Source organism: Nycticebus coucang, chromosome 5, assembly GCF_027406575.1.
Source record: "Nycticebus coucang isolate mNycCou1 chromosome 5, mNycCou1.pri, whole genome shotgun sequence".
Taxonomy (NCBI): domain Eukaryota; kingdom Metazoa; phylum Chordata; class Mammalia; order Primates; family Lorisidae; genus Nycticebus; species Nycticebus coucang.
Genome location: NC_069784.1, coordinates 62,468,601 through 62,484,729, shown reverse-complemented (window position 1 = coordinate 62,484,729; position 16,129 = coordinate 62,468,601).

The window sequence follows — 16,129 nt, the reverse complement described above, 5'->3', positions numbered from 1 at the left end:
TTGGGAATTAATTTGTAAAGGATTGCTGAACAACTGATTTATTCCTCAAAAAGCACTTATGACTTTAGTTATAATGAAGGCAGATGGATTACCATATTTATTTTTAATGTAGAAAAAGAATTCAAAAACCACGCATTTATACAATAAACCGGAACAGCCTACCATGCCTTTTAACAGCATTACAGTAGCTGACTACCTCCCTACACTGACCATCTCCCTGCACTGACCACCTCCTTAAGTTGTCCTGATTTTCATAGACTGGACATACACCACATATATGTAAGGCCCAGTTCCTTATGTTGACCACTTCTGTATGGTGACAAGTTTGTTACAGCCCTTGAGGTGGTCAATTTACAGAGATTCTACCATATTTTGTTACAGATTTTAATAATTTTACAGTAAATTAAAACAAATGCACTATTCACAATGTGTAAATTAAATTGGGGCGTGGTAAAGTATAAATATGAAAAGTCTATAAACATCATATATTCTGAACCACATGAAAGAATAAATGTTGGCCTTGCCTGTAGCTCTGTAGGTAGGGCACTGGCCATGTACACCAAGTTGCTGGTGGGTTCCAATCTGGCTCAGGCCAGCTAAACAACAATGGCAACTGCAACAACAACAACAAAAAATAGCCAGGCATTGTGGCTGGCACCTGTAGTCCCAGCTACTTGGGAGACTGAAGCAAGAGAATCACGTAAGCCCAAGAGTTTGAGGTTGCTGTGATGCCACAGCACTCTTTGTCTCAAAAAAGAAAAAAAAAGAAGAAGAAAAAGAAAGAAAGAAAAAAATGTTTCTCAGCATAGTTTGTAAAAACTACATAATTTCCATTTGAGCAATAAGAGAAAATACATGTAAAATTGCAAATGAAGTAAAAAGAATGTTACGATGAAATTTAAACATTATTACTATTTGAAATAAAGTCTATTTGCAATCAATTTTGAAATAAATTTTAAAATTTATGTTATATTTATATTCTATTACAAATTTTTCAAATAAGAAATCGACCAATATTTGAAAATATACTACATTGAAATGTTGAAAATGGATTATCTTTGTTTTTTACTAACTATAATCAAAATGGATCATTCTGCCTCTTTGAGTAAACACTGTGGCTAGCTGCATAAGCTAAATACTTCTAATGAAAGGCAAATGATATACGTTTTTAGCTCTTAAATTTTATATTAGAACTTGATGGGAGAGATGCTTATGTATCTTCATATAGCATTTTTAAACTCAAAAACTAATCCCCAATGTGTCACCATCTGTATTGAAATACACATTTAGAATGATGTAGAAACAGAAAACCAATTAGGAAATGCAGAAACTCCAATTTTCCCTGGATAATTCCAACTGGAAAGCTTTTACCCTCACTTCCAGAATATTCTGTGATAAAAGTTTTCTTGGATTAAAGGTCTTGGCTCCATACTGGATGATAGGAAGTGAGCAGTGTACCTTGCTTCTGTCTTCACTCCCTCTCCCTGGTGTGCTGAGAAGGGAGGGCTGGAGTATTTGTATCTGGTTGGCTTAGGATGTAACAAGCTGAAATGTGGAACCGGTAGGTGTCCAAACACCTCAACAGTGCAGGTGGTTGGGCTGCTGTCTTAACCACTTCAAATGTTTCTGAGTAAAATAAAGTAGTTAATGTGTATGTTGCAGGGTACCTAGTTTCCTGTGGCATATCCAAAGAAAAGGGGAATGATAAGAAGTTAGCAAATGGGACAAATGATTAAAATACTGGAGCTGTCATCTTGGAGAGGACAAAGAGATGCTGTGACTCAAAGATTAACTGCAGCAACACCTCGCTCAAATGTTTGTAGAGCAAACAAATGATTTTTTCTGTTAACACTGAGAAATAGGGCGGTGCCTGTGGCTCAGTAGGTAAGGCGCTGGCCCCATATACCAAGGGTGGTGGATTCAAACCCGCCCCGGCCAAACTGCAACCAAAAATAGCCGGGCGTTGTGGCGGGCGCCTGTAGTCCCAGCTACTTGGGAGGCTGAGGCAAGAACATCACTTAAGCCCGGGAGTTGGAGGTTGCTGTGAGCTGTGTGAGGCCACGGCACTCTACCGAGGGCCATAAAGTGAAACTCTGTCTCTACAAAAAAAAAAAAAAAAAAAAACTTGAGAAATAGATGACTGATGTAGAACTTCAGCTATTTATTTTGGTAATAATAATAGAATTCTTTACATCTCTGGGTAAGCCTGATCTATTAGAAAATGTCCACATGTTCCTTCCTGAGTGCACAGTCTTTTTGGCTAACATCAGAATCCCAACAGATATCAAGGACACCCGGCTTGGACGGGCAGAAGCAGCTGCCCTGCTGGAGAGCGCAGCAGGAGGAGCTGGTGGACCTGAGGTGTCATTACGAGTTACTCACTTTCTGGTCGTTTGGACTCAGACAAGCTGCAGCCCCTGACTCGGTTTCTCATGGTGAAGGGGCCAGGTCTGTATAAACAGCAGTAGCATCAGATGATAGAAAACGTGAAGAGCTTTGAAAACTGTAAAGCACTCTACCAAGGCCAAGTTTTAGAGTTAATCTATGCAGAAATACTTCACTTTACCTTAGTTATCCAGTTGATGTCTTCACCAGGTTTGTAGCTAATGATCAGAAACAAGCAACATTTCTCTGTGCCTACAAGTGGCAGGTACCGGCCAGCACCTTACGTGCATTCTTCAGTCCTCGCAGGTCCCCATGATGTGAGCTAACCTCACAGCACAGGTGGGAGAAAAGCTCAGTGACGTAAAGACTGCCAGCTAAGGTCAGAACAGGCTTTCCTGGTTCCAAAGCCTATGCTTTCTTTTTTTTTTTTTTAATTAAACAATCGCACCTCCTTTCATTCATGCATTATCCACTTAAAGCCATACACTTCACAAGTATTTATTGAAAACTTCCAATGTGTTAGCAAATTTAAAAATGAAAAACACAACCTCGACTTAACAGAATGTCTAGCAAAAACAACATTCATAGTTCATTTCTACATATGGAGGCTCACAGAGGTCCATGGTCTTGTCCGAGTTCATGTAGGTGGACAGCAGTAAGTCCTATTGCTTCAGCTCAAAGCCATGGGATGTAATGAGGTGCATGATTCTAACCAGATACTCACATTTTCTTTCTTCATTTTCCAAATACCAGCAATTCAAAAACTTTAGCCCATTTTGAATGTCAAAATAAACTAAATTTGTGCTCTTCATTACTGACCTAGCATGAATTATCACTCGCTTTGGGTAGTTGAAAGAGTGGCTGAGGGAAGTCAGATTTATTTTATCCCCAGAGGTGGGCACTACAAATAATTCTTGATCCCATCTACAATGACTGCTTTTCCAACTCTTTAGCTACTTCCTACAGGAAATATTTGATTTTAATTTAATTAAAAATTGCCTTTATTTTTAGCTTATACATAGAATAAAGCATCCAGGAAATAATACTCTACTAGCCAATGAAATGGAACTTGTCAAAATGTAAAATACAATTCATCAAGTATTACTGAGAAACTATCTTGTTCTTGGCATTGATAACAATGGTCAGTATTTATCTCATTTATTGTGAGATAAGCATCTCACTTAATCTTCTCAACCCCCCTGTAAAATATTATTATTCACATTTGACAGAAGGTGACACACACTAGAAAATAGTGGAGCTCCAATTTGCTCTGAGCTACCAGACTCCTGAGTGGAGATCCACAAACCCATGTTCACTCAGTGACCTGTACTGTGCACTTATCCTGTTCATTTTGAGCAACATATACTGAGTATCTACCATGGTAAATAATATAATAACTTAGGATCTAACGAAAGAAGGTGAACACTTAAAGAGGCAATCTCAGTGCAATGTAATCAACTCTAAAACAGGGGGCAAGAGCTAAGAGAGGATGATATGTCCAGTGAATGACACACAGTCTCTTGTGGCTGGGATGTGGTTCTGGAGGGAGAAGGTTGTGGATGGGGGCCCAGGGCCAAATACATACCAAGCTCTAAGATGACCACAGCTGCTAAGGAGATCCTTTGTTCCTGGTACACCTGCACCATGATTTACAGAAGCCTGAGCAGATTTGTAACATAGTCAAAAAGGTCAAAATTTAGAGATTTTTTTACCAAATATTATATACCTATGTAACAGTGTCACTTCCTTCATGGCCGAGGAGGCCCCCGAGAGGTGGGGAGCGGGACTCCACACCCTGTGTTCTCATTAGCTGACTACATAGTTTCCAACCTGATGACATTGCTGTCACTGCTGGAAAGGGCGTTATTCACTTGAAACAGGGGGACATCAATTAGCTCCCCACACAGAGCAGTCGTCAGTCACAAAGGATTCTTGGTCATTAATCACCCTCTGCTCTCAAGATGACGGGGACCATATTAAACACTAGCCCTTTGGGCCTTCAAATCTCTGTCCTCCTTCCCCCTCTGTAAATAAGATTATTGCTGCTGCTATTGCCTGGTTTGCCTGAAGGGACACAGAAATCCTTCAGGGAATAAACAGATAAGGACTAAGGGTAGGGGAAATCTTTGAATTTGTCCAAAGCCACTCAACCCTACACCTGTCCCAAGTGTAATTGTTTCATTCATATTGAATAGCACAGACTGCTTTTCAATTACCAGTTTGAGGAAGGAAAAAACTAAAGATATCTTTGAATTATGCTACAAGGAGAAGAATAAAGCTGTAAAATATTCTGGCATTAATTGCATATTAATTGCAAATTAATTGCACATTTTCCCATTTTTATGAAGATTTGACAATACATACATTCACAAAAATTCTTTGTGTAAATTTTGTGGCTTTTTAAGACAGAGAGAACTTTGGCATGTATTTCTGACAGATTTTATCACTTACTCTTATGGACCTTTAACAATGATTTTTCTTGTTTGGGCATCACTTAAAATTCTGATTATTCTAGAAAGAGAACACACCTCTGATTGCTTGTCTTGTTAAATCCCAATCTTTCTAACCTGGATGGCTATGAGCAATTTATCTTACCCAGTGATCCACTGAGAATATTATCAGGTGTTAATCTCTTTCCACTGATGGGACAAAGTCTTTGAAAACAACTTCTGTTTCTTAAGAGAGGGAAAACCCCATTATTCAACTAAATTAGATTGATCTGAATATCCCTTGGAATGACTTGGAATAGGTCATGCTCACTACAAAATGCCACTACTTCCTGAGGACAGCCTCTTGAGAGAGCTGAACATGATGGGCTCATTGGCTGTTGTAGCAAACATGGTTCAACAAAGATCTTGGCACAAGTTGCTCCTCCCAGAGAAGATGAGTGAACTTATTTTCCTAAGAGCCCCAGTTCTTGTAGCCATTACATTGTCCAAGAAGAAGAAAAACACAGAGTCCATGCCCGAAGGGAGGCCTGTTGGGGAGTGCTTTCTTTAACCACAGTTCTGATCACTCCCAAAGCATGAGAACTCTTTGTTCTAATCACATTATGTCCAAGCAGAGGGAAATAGGAAAAGAAATATTGATTCCTGGAAACTGATTATGAAAGTAAATTCTTTAACAAGGTGGCCTCAGGAGATGTCTGAAGTAGAACAGGAAGCTTCTTGAGGCTTTGTGTGCATATTAACAGACTATCCTTGGTGTCTGGGGAAACAAACAAAACTATAGTTAAAATGTGGCACTCACCTTGGAGCTAGCTTCTGGGGTCCCCGTCTCTAATTATCCCTCCCCTGTCTTGTTGAAGAGGTCATTGTCATAATACATCACTTCATGTGAAATTTTCATGTAGGCCCAAGGAGCCAGAATAAGCTCATTTTTATTTTTCACTGAGCACAAACTTTATGAGGCTACAGGATGATCTGCTGCTTCTGACAGTGCTTCCCATCACAGGGGCAGAAATGAGGATGCATCCCCAAACCAAGGAGGGCCATGGACCGAGAGACTTGGAAACAAGCCTCAAGACTGTGGTTCTTGTTACTATCTCTCTGACAGTAAATAGTACTTCTAAAAAGCAAGTTCTCTCCTTTATGTCCCGGGCTGAACTATTTAGAGTGTACCTAATGGATGTCAGGCAGGGAGCCAAAAGAAACTCACACAGCAAGCAAAAGCAAAAGATTTACTCTGCTTAAAATTTTTTTTTTTTTTCAAACATCTGGCTTATTTTCTATGGCACTCTGTGCTTGTGCTAGAACTCTGAGTCTGTCTGCACAAAGCACAGTGAAGACAGAGGGATCGTCTGGAAAATGGGAGCCAAGAACACTACCTTTTGTCAGGAGCAAGAGAGCAAAGATGACACATACCGAGAATGAAACCGATAAATAAAAATGAGCTTATTCTGGGTCTAAATGAAAACTCTGTAGGCAAGTAATTAAAGTAGATGCAAAGATACCAGATTTAGAAACTTAAAAACAAATATATTACCCTTTATCACCCAAATATACATAAATATAGACTTTATGAACTACTTGTTTTCTCCTATATATGGAGAATGAGCTTTCAAGATGCAGTATAGCTTATTGAAAACTTTATGTTAAATTTAAAATAAGTAGCTTTGAATGTGGAAATAGCCAGGCAGTTTATGTTTCCCTGGGAAAATGAGTCCCTTCATCTGCTAGACATTCAATGAAAAGCATCTTGGAAGATTTAGCTCTACAGATGTTTTAAGACAACCCGATGTATTAAAATTCAAAATCATAAAAAGAAAAATGAGGGCAGAATTATTTCCTCATGTAAATACTTCACACCTGCAAGAGAGCTCACAGTACTGTCAGCGCTGAGCTGTTAACTCTTCTTGTAGATTTAAAATGTAACAAAATGTTTATAAATCCAATTTACAAAAACCTTTCAGAAACAACCCTATTGTTCAAAGTAAGCTGTTTTTACACTTTAAAACTTTTTCACCATCCTACCGTCTATCCTTACATAAGTGTTTCTTGCATATATTTATATTCTCTAACCCAGAATTCTTTGCCACAGATGGAGGTGATGACCTGTACACCCTCAGCCCTTCGGGGCATAGGATACCTCTACAAATCTGAGTCTGTGTCGGGGATAGAGACAGCTTTCAGCTACTCACAGTAATGGTGAGGAGGAATGGAGTGAGTAATGAAATCCATAAATAATCCCTAGATCCTCAAATTTTCCCTAGGAGCAGGAGAGCAAAGATGGTTGATAACCAAGTGTGAAGCATTCTATCCTCATCAAAGATGTTGCAACTGACCCTAACAAATGGGAGAGAAAGCTGATTAATGTCGGATGACTTCCTTTGCTGACCTCTGCCTGCTGACAGAAATCACAGGCAGGCAGCACAGGAAGGGACAGGGGCACTCTGCAGCCTGCACAATTAACCCCTAACACAAGGAGAAGGCCACGACACAAGGCGCGGCGAGCCCAGGGGGTTTCACTCCTCTTCAGCAATGATTTTGTCCTCATGGGTTGCAAGCCAAGAAGACACAGCACCTCAGCCCTCCGCACTACCTGCATCCTGTCCCAGGGCTCTCCAGAACGGACATCACCAGCTGTGTCCTAAGGCCGGTGCTGCACAGACGGGGTGAAGGGGCTGCATTGTTTCAGACAGGAAGCCAGGCCTGAGTTCAAGGCCCGTGCAGCAGCCACGCTTGATGTTGGCTGCACTTCTGTCCTCCCCACACACGATGCTCCAGTAATCCTCCTCTGGGCTCCTTCCCAGGGCCGGCAGGTCAGCATTGGCCCTGAATCAGGACACTTCTCTGGCCACACCATAAGCCTGTAATCTATGGTATTAAGGGAAGGTTTTACTCAGAAGGGTTTGAAAAATGAGATAAAAGTGCAAGTAATGTTGGATGGACCATGTCTTCCCACGATTCTCTCACAGGGCCCAATCCTTTTATTTGATTCCAGCTCAGGAGTTTGTTCACAACCTCCCTACCCACCTCCAAGAGCACTGATAGCCTGAAGGATTTGAAAAGAAAAGTGGCAAACTTTTGCTATATAGCTAAGTTGCTGGGAGAATTCTTTTTAAAATATGATTCTGTCTTCTGTGATCAAATTCAGTGCCACCTAACCCTCTTCAGAGCCTCCTGGTGACTCAGTAGCAGTCAATCTATGTGCAAAGAATTCATACATAATTTCAAACTCTTTTCAATATATATAGGGTGTCCCAAAAGTCTCCATACACAGGCAAAATTAACAGACTCCTGTATATTGGGATACATTGGCCATGAGTGGGCAAGACTTTGTGTGTGCGTGTGTGTGTGTGTGTGTGTGTGTGTGTGTGTGTGTGTGTGTGGAAGAAGGTGGCTGATATGTAAAGAAAATTTTGTAATGAATATTTTGCGAATAAATGTACATTTTGCTATAATTTCCCATTTTCCTTATGTATGGCGACTTGTGCTATGACCTGTAATGTTTTTTTCAAAGATCACATTTATTCAAAAAATTAAAGGTACTGAAATTTTTTACAGTTGATTCCTAGTGGATTTAGAGATATACTTGAAACTTCTCCATGTAACTAATACCTCCATTTCAGTCAAGATTTGAGATTTAATTTTGATAATCAGTGCAATACAAGTTGAAAAACCTAGCTTGCCCATCAGATATGATATTTTGGTATAAATGCTCATTGCTACATTGTCCTTGACTTTTTGTCCTCTACAGCACTGTGCAAAGGCCAGATTGTCTTGCATTCTCAATTGATGATAATTGTCATGAATCAACTAGAATTTGTTTGTTGTAATGTGTAATTTCCTGATTTTGAATATACATTATGGTTTCTGCTAAGTATCACTTCTTGCTCTAAGAATGACTATTTTTACCCAGTCCTATGAGATATGAAATCACTTATAAAGGTGTTTGGATAGAGAAGTGTAGGTGAGAGGAACCAGCTATTATAAACAGTATTACTCCCTGTATTTTATGCCTTCTTAGACTTGTTTGCAAGATAGGGAGAGGTTGACCACAGAAGGAGGGGTATGGGTTGATTGCTAGGAGGAGAGAAGCTGTAAATTTATCCAGATAGATATAAGTTCAGATTAGCAAGATCCTTCATTAGAGTGCAGACACCCTCATGGCACTCTGAAAATATAAATCATTTGCACCTCAGTGTAAATTCTTTTTAATTATAGCTTTAACTCCATGTGCTTTTTTCCCTAGTGATCACTTTTACCTCACCTGCTATGTTTTGGGCACTGTTCTAAATGTTTCTTAAATCAGTACTAGCTGACATCATAACATTAATTAGAGTGTTCACTGGCTATACTCAGGAAAGTTCTTCCTCAACTTTTAAAAACTGTCACAGCTTACACAGAAAGTGTTATTTCTAAGTAAAGCACGGAAGCTGCTTGCGGCTGAAAGTCACTGGCCTCAGGCCCTGTCTGGCCACTCTAAGGACTCAGAGAAATAATCCAGCACCAGAGCCTATTTTGGGCACATTGGTTGAGAATGTCTGATTTAGGAACTGAGATTTAATTTGGTGGTGATACAGGATATAAAAATTTTGGAGCATAAAGCATATTTGGGGGGCATTGCAAGGCATTGGACAATGAGAGGATGGCAAGAGTGGATTCTATTAATCTGCCCAAATACGAAGCAAGGATTTTTCTGCACCAATTGTCTGGAGTCATCAGGTGGATTTTGGAGCAATATGGCTCTGGTGCCTAGGAAGGAGGCCTGGCAAAGTACGGTACTGTACACATTTTCTTTGCCTAAATGAATCATATCTTTAACATGGGTCCTGGTCTATTCTCAACCTCCACTTCAGATAAGACATAGGCTTTTCTGGTAATTTTCCTGTGCAGGTCTTGACCTCATTTGTAAGAAGGTCTGAAGGATGTTTTCACCACCTTAATCTAATGCCTTTTAAGTTTCCAGCTCTGTCAATGAACTAAGTGCTTTTTTTGCACTTGGAATTTCAGTTCCCCCCCCAAAAAATATTATATGATAGTAAGTGCTTTTTCCAAATGAAATGGCTAAAAATGATTTTGATGGGCATCAATGTAAGAAGTCCTATGTTATTTAAAAATTAGTAATAATATTGTTATTCACACCTAGCATTTTTTTCTTCTTGAGAGTGCTTTCCAACAATTTATTAGTTTTACTCAATTGAGTGATTTGTCCTTTGATCTTCATGGTTCCTATTGTAGGCATGTTCTTCTATTTCCCAGTAACAACAGGTGTCGTGTCAGAACCTTTTATTTCTGTTTTAATTGATAGAATTCTTTGACCCAAGTAGTCAAAAGTCATTTACAAGCAAATTGCTTTTTAAAAACTCATCAAGCAATAGCCATTACCTGCCATTGCAGGTTAGATACTGCCATTTACAAATGCAGATACTAGAATCACAGGAGAATTTCTTAGCTTTAGGGTCATATCGTGGGTCTGGGGATTAAAACATTCTAGCCACTGTAATATCTTCCTTAAACAACGCAGCAAAGGGGGATTTAGAGATGAGTGGTGACAAGGGGGGCAGGGGTGTGTGTGATGTTCCAGTGGAATTTTTCCGAATTAAATCAATGCCTGGAAAATTTCCTCAGTCTCACTACCTGCATGTCAATTCTCAGAACAACTGAGGTTATGTGAAAGTTTAGAATACAGAAGTTCCTCTCCTGTGGCAGGTTAGACTGCAAAAATACTCTGCATCCTTTTCCCATAAATACAGAGAGACTCAGAGACAGTTAAGTTTCTGGGTGTTTAAATGATTAACAGAATAAGCTCTGGAGTCTGGGTGCCGCGTTCAAAGCCCCATCCCTCCACTTTGTGGTCTTCACTTCTTTCCACTTCCAGGCACCTTGTTTGTAGTGTAGTCTTGAGAGAGCCCCATGTACAGAGCAATGCAAGGCTACCATCTGAAGCTTAGAAACTGGCTGTTGTCATCTGTCCTTATCACAGTGAACATCTGTTCCCCAAATAGCCAGTTTTTACAGCGAAAAGTCTGTTGGGGTAGGTTCCTTCCACCATCATAACTTCTACCTGTGTCCAGGGGTGTTCCCTGGGTCCATTGCAATCAATCACTGCCCTTGTTGCCCCCACACATGGCATGACCTTGGGCAAATGTCGAGGCAGGAGGGGCTGGACCTATGGAATTCTAATGCCTCATGATAAAGTTCTATCAGGAGAGCTTGCACTGTGGTTTGCCTCTAAAATAAACTCCAAACATGCTTCTGCATTTACATTAGAATATTAGGCATTTCCTTTAGATCTCGATATTCTGTGTACAAAAGGTTTTCCATATGTCATCACTTTTCATTCTTTACCTAAAAGGGAGGCCAATGTCTCCAATTGGGAATCTGCTTTAGAACCACATTCAAACACTGAAAACAGGCAGCCTTGGGCTTTAAAATGACATGGATCTGGCCAGGTGCAGTGACTCACACCTGTAATCCCAGCACTCTTCAAGGCTAAGGCAGGTGGATTGCCTGAGCTCAGAAAATAGAAAACTAGCCGGGCATTGTGGTGGGCACCTATAGTCCAAAGTACTCAGGAGGCTGAGGCAAGAGGATTGCTCAAGCCCAAGAGGTTGCTGTGAGCTATGATGATGCTACAGGGCTCTACCCAGTGTGACAAGAGAAAAACCAAATGACCTGAGATCCAACTCACCCCTCCACTTTCACCCACCAATCAAAATGGCTACAGCGTCTGGTGCAGAACAGTGGAGTCCACCTCCTAAAGTTTGAGGTCTCTTGTTCTGCAGTACAGACATGTAAAAGAGCAAATGCCCTTCCTCTTTCCTTCTCTACTCTTCCCTCAGCCCAATGCTGAGTCACCAAATGCTACTCCTGGTGATCCTATTATCAAAGGAGAGGGCTGTTTTTTTGGCATCCAAACACATCCTCCTGTCCTCTGTAGATGGTGAGTATGTCCAGTGGAAAGCAGCACTACCCATGCTACTCTACAACCCAACAGGTGGGTTGACCATGTGTGACAATATAGCTACAGGAAAACTTTCTCCACAACCATCTTTCAAACAGACAGTGGGAACAAAAATGGCACCTGAATGAGCTCCAGCCTATTGGATGCTGCCTTTACCCAGAGCTGCTGTCAGCCCTCAGTGAGGTCAGCAGCTTGCCTCTCTTTTGAAGTGGGCACAGCCTCAGCCTGCCCATTTACAGACTGTGACACAGAGCTGTCCATGTGTGCTCACCTGCCCTGGACTTGTGGGAGCCCTTGGCAGGCCCATCATTTGGCGTCTTTTGACATGAAATTTCATTAACTGTTTCTTCAAGATGTGTTCAAGATAAAAGTTGACTATTCTTCTGGAGGAAACTCAAAAAAAGGAAGGCCACAAGTAGTATTGTCCCAAATGGTATGTATGCCCAATCTCAAAAGCAAAGCCCTGCCATCACCTACATCAACTCTTTCCAGAAGGCACACTCTGATGCCACTGAGGTGCTCCAAGTAGCACAAAGGTGGCCAGACAATGGGTAAGAGCCGTGGGCTGTATTCTCACAACATCACTGGGCATGTGCATGCTGGTCCTCACTCCTGCTCTTGAGTAGGGACCCTCTCCTTGCCTTTGGGTGACTGTGAGCCCCTGCTAGAGACAGAGGGCTCATAGCCTATTTCCCCAAGGGATAATGAAGAGGGGAAATCAGACTATAATTAGCTATTGATCTATTCTTAAGATTTTACCAAGATTTAAGAAACAAGGTCTTTATAAACCTAAATTAGTTCTCAGAAAAGCCATGAAAAGCTGAAGGCACAATGAGAGTACCTGGGGCTCAGGGATTCTCCAAGATCCATTCCAGGTTCTGTGAGGGTGTTTCAACTGCAGTGCAGATCTTCTCCCATTAAACTTAGCAAATAAAAGCCTAGCACAGTGATTCTAAGGTATTTGCTGGCATTAGAATCATCTGCAGTATTTATTAACACACAGATTGCTGGGCCCAGGGCCCGAGCTTTCGGTTCAGTAGGTCTAGAGTGGAGACCGAGAACCAGACTCACTGCTGAGCTCCCGGGTGCATTTTCCCCATCTTTTTAGGTAGTATTTTTCACAATTGTAATTAAGTTATGGAGATGATTAGTCATTTAATGTCTATCTTCTCCTTTTGAATGTAAGTTTCTTGAGGGTAGGAACTAAGTCCATCTTGCTCACTACAATACTCCTAGTTCCTTGTACTGTCCCAAAATATTTGTTGAATGAATAAATACTCTGATATTTTATTACTTTCCTGTCTGCTTCCATTTCTCTCAAATCCTCTTTATCTTAATAAGAATAGCAGTTACAACAAGGGTGAATGATCATTAAGTTCTGAAAACTGTGCCAAGTGTTGATATCACAATGTTCTGACAATTTTGTGTGTCTGCTCCTTATTTCACAATTGAAGAAACTGAGATACGGGAAAATTAAGTGACTTCAGACAGTCTCCCTGAGAGTAATCACTGTTTCCCCACCACGTTCTCTGCCCTTCCCTCACACCCACTGCCCTGCTGTGTGGTGTCCTTTCACCATGCACATTTTCCCTTTAGTGCCTTTCCCCATTTTGTGGATCTACAAAACTTCCTCTCATCTTTAAAGACTCAACTCAAGCCTCTCCAACTCCATAAAGCTTTTTCTGACTACCCTCGGTGCAACCACCAAAGACAGGCATGATCACTTCCCCAGTTACACTCAATTGCACTCTATTCATTTTATTTTAATGTGTTTTTTAATCATCACTATTGTTGGTCTGTTCTAAAATAAGTGCTCTGCAAGGACAGGGACTGGGTAGGTCTTAACTGATTTTGGTATCTTTGGAATTTAATATAGATTTTCATAGTGGTCATTAATAAATCTTTTATAAAATTCCATTATTCACAGAATATTTTTATTGTAAATAATCAAAAAATGACTCTTTTTCATATATAACCTCTTATCTCACTAAAATTTTCTCTCATTAGCATTTTTTATATTAATCTCTTTTTATTTCTAAAAGTTCTATTTAGTCCTTGCAACATCTACATAGTCTCAAATTTACTATGTTCAAGATTTGGGTGTCTAATTTTCATTTGATTTTATGTCTTGATTCTCCTTCATGGTGATTCATTTCCTCATGTGGATTGTAATTTTTTAATTTGTGAACTCATCTTCTGCAGGGCCTGTTTTCCTCTGGAGATGCTCATTTCTCTGGATCTAGAAGGGAAAAAAACAATAACAACACTTTTGGATGTGCTTCCACTGAAGATTTCAAGTTACTCAATAGTGCAAAACCAGCTTCTAATGCTAATTTCATGGCTTAAATCTTCTGTACCACCCTAGCAGAAACACTCAGACTCTGCACTCTTATTTGGCAAAACCTACATGTGGCTTTAAATTTGTCATAAGCAACTCTCCCCTCATCTCTCAAGGCTGTAGACAAATAGTGAGCTTTCTTTCTGTTTTTCAGAGCCGAAAGAAAGTTTTTATAGATCTCTTTTTACAAATAGGGCAATTTTATGGCACCAAGTTTTATTCACAAAGTTATTTTTCTGATTCGAACTTCACACAGGTCTATGGCTGTGTCCCCACTCCCCACCCCTAAACCTTTTGCACACATATAAGCTGAAACTCATGTGAGCATACTTGCTCTGATTTTGAATTTTGTCTTAATTTCTGCCACATAGGATTTCACTTTCACTTTTCAGACTTATCAATATACTAAAAAGTGAGAGAAATGTGAGGGTCCATTCTTGCCTTCCCAATCGGCTGTGTTGCTGGAAGTCCACTGAAGATTTTTAGAGTATCTTCATGTTTTCTCTTGTCTTCCCTTAATAACTCACTTGAAAGTTTGGGTCCTTTTATTCTACGTAATTCTGTAGGTTCAAATAGTTGAAGTGACTTACCTATAGCTCATTGATAGTAAGGTGCATAACCAGTTTAAAGAACACAAGTCTACTTTTAGCTTAGCAGTGTTTCAACTGAAGCCTGTGGGTTCAACGAACACATAGTTGAGGGCAATGGAGCCTTTGGCAAAATCTGTCCTGAAACCAGCTCTTCCAGGGCTCTTTACCGACAGTTATTCTCTTGGACCTAACCTTGCTCCACTCCTCCCCATCCTTCTTTCTGAGTATTTTGGATTCATATTTACCATTCTCATGTACACAAAAGCTATCAGTTCTTAATCATTATGTTCTAAGCTGTGTTGCAAACCCCATGAATTTACACCAAACCTTAATTGTCCATAAGAATCATTCTACTTTGCAAACACCCCAGCACAGTGAGGTGTCCACCTCCACCCTCCATCTCTCTGTTCCAACTCCATCCCTCACCACAGTGAGGTGTCCACCTCCACCCTCCATCTCTCTGCTCAAGCTCCACCTCTCAGTACAATGAGGGGTCCACCTCTATTCTCCATCTCTCTGGTCCAACCACACCTCTCAGCACAGTGAGGGGTCCACCTCCATCCTCCATCTCTCTGTTCCAACTCCATCTCTCACCACAGTGAGGTATCCACTTCCAACCTCCATCTGTGCCCCACCTCCACCCCTCAGTACAGTGAGGTGTCCACCTCCACCCTCCATCTCTCTGCTCCAGCTCCACCCCTCATCACAGTGATGGGCCACTTCCACCCTCTATCTCTCTGCTCCAACCCCATCCTTTGGCACACTCATCACATCTACCCCCACCTGGTGACTGAAGGAAATTAGGAAGATAGGTGTTTCATCCTACTTTGTGCTGCTGTAACAGAGCATGGCAGACTGGGTAATTTATAAAGAACAGAAATGTATTGATTCTCTCATAGTTCTGAAGTGGGAAGCCCAAAATCAACTTCCGTTGTCTGGTGAGGGCCTTCTTGCTGCAGCCTCATATGGCACAAGACAGAAAACCCAGTCCCTCCCCAAACAGCCATCTCCCAACACTGCTGAGTAGGTAATCAAGTTGCCAATGTAAGAATGTGGGGAAACATTCAGACCATAGCAATAGGTTGCTTTTAAAGTGCAAAAGAATGATATAAGGACCCAGGGGTCAACTAAAGTATTACATGCCTATTGTAGAAATTATGTATTTTTTCTTGGTTGATCCATGTTTTGATACTCTAGACTTCCCATAGGGTGAAACTCTGCCCAAATGCAGCATGCTTGGAGATGTCTTGGTGCCTTGTAAAAATAGCAAAGCCCACCTGTGGAAGCGAGTCTTGTTGCCCACTTGGAATTTGGCCTTTGCAGCACATGGAGTCATCAATCACAAGTGCCCTAAAGGATCAAAAATGAGGATCAAAATCTCAAATGAGAGAATGGACTTGGCTCACCT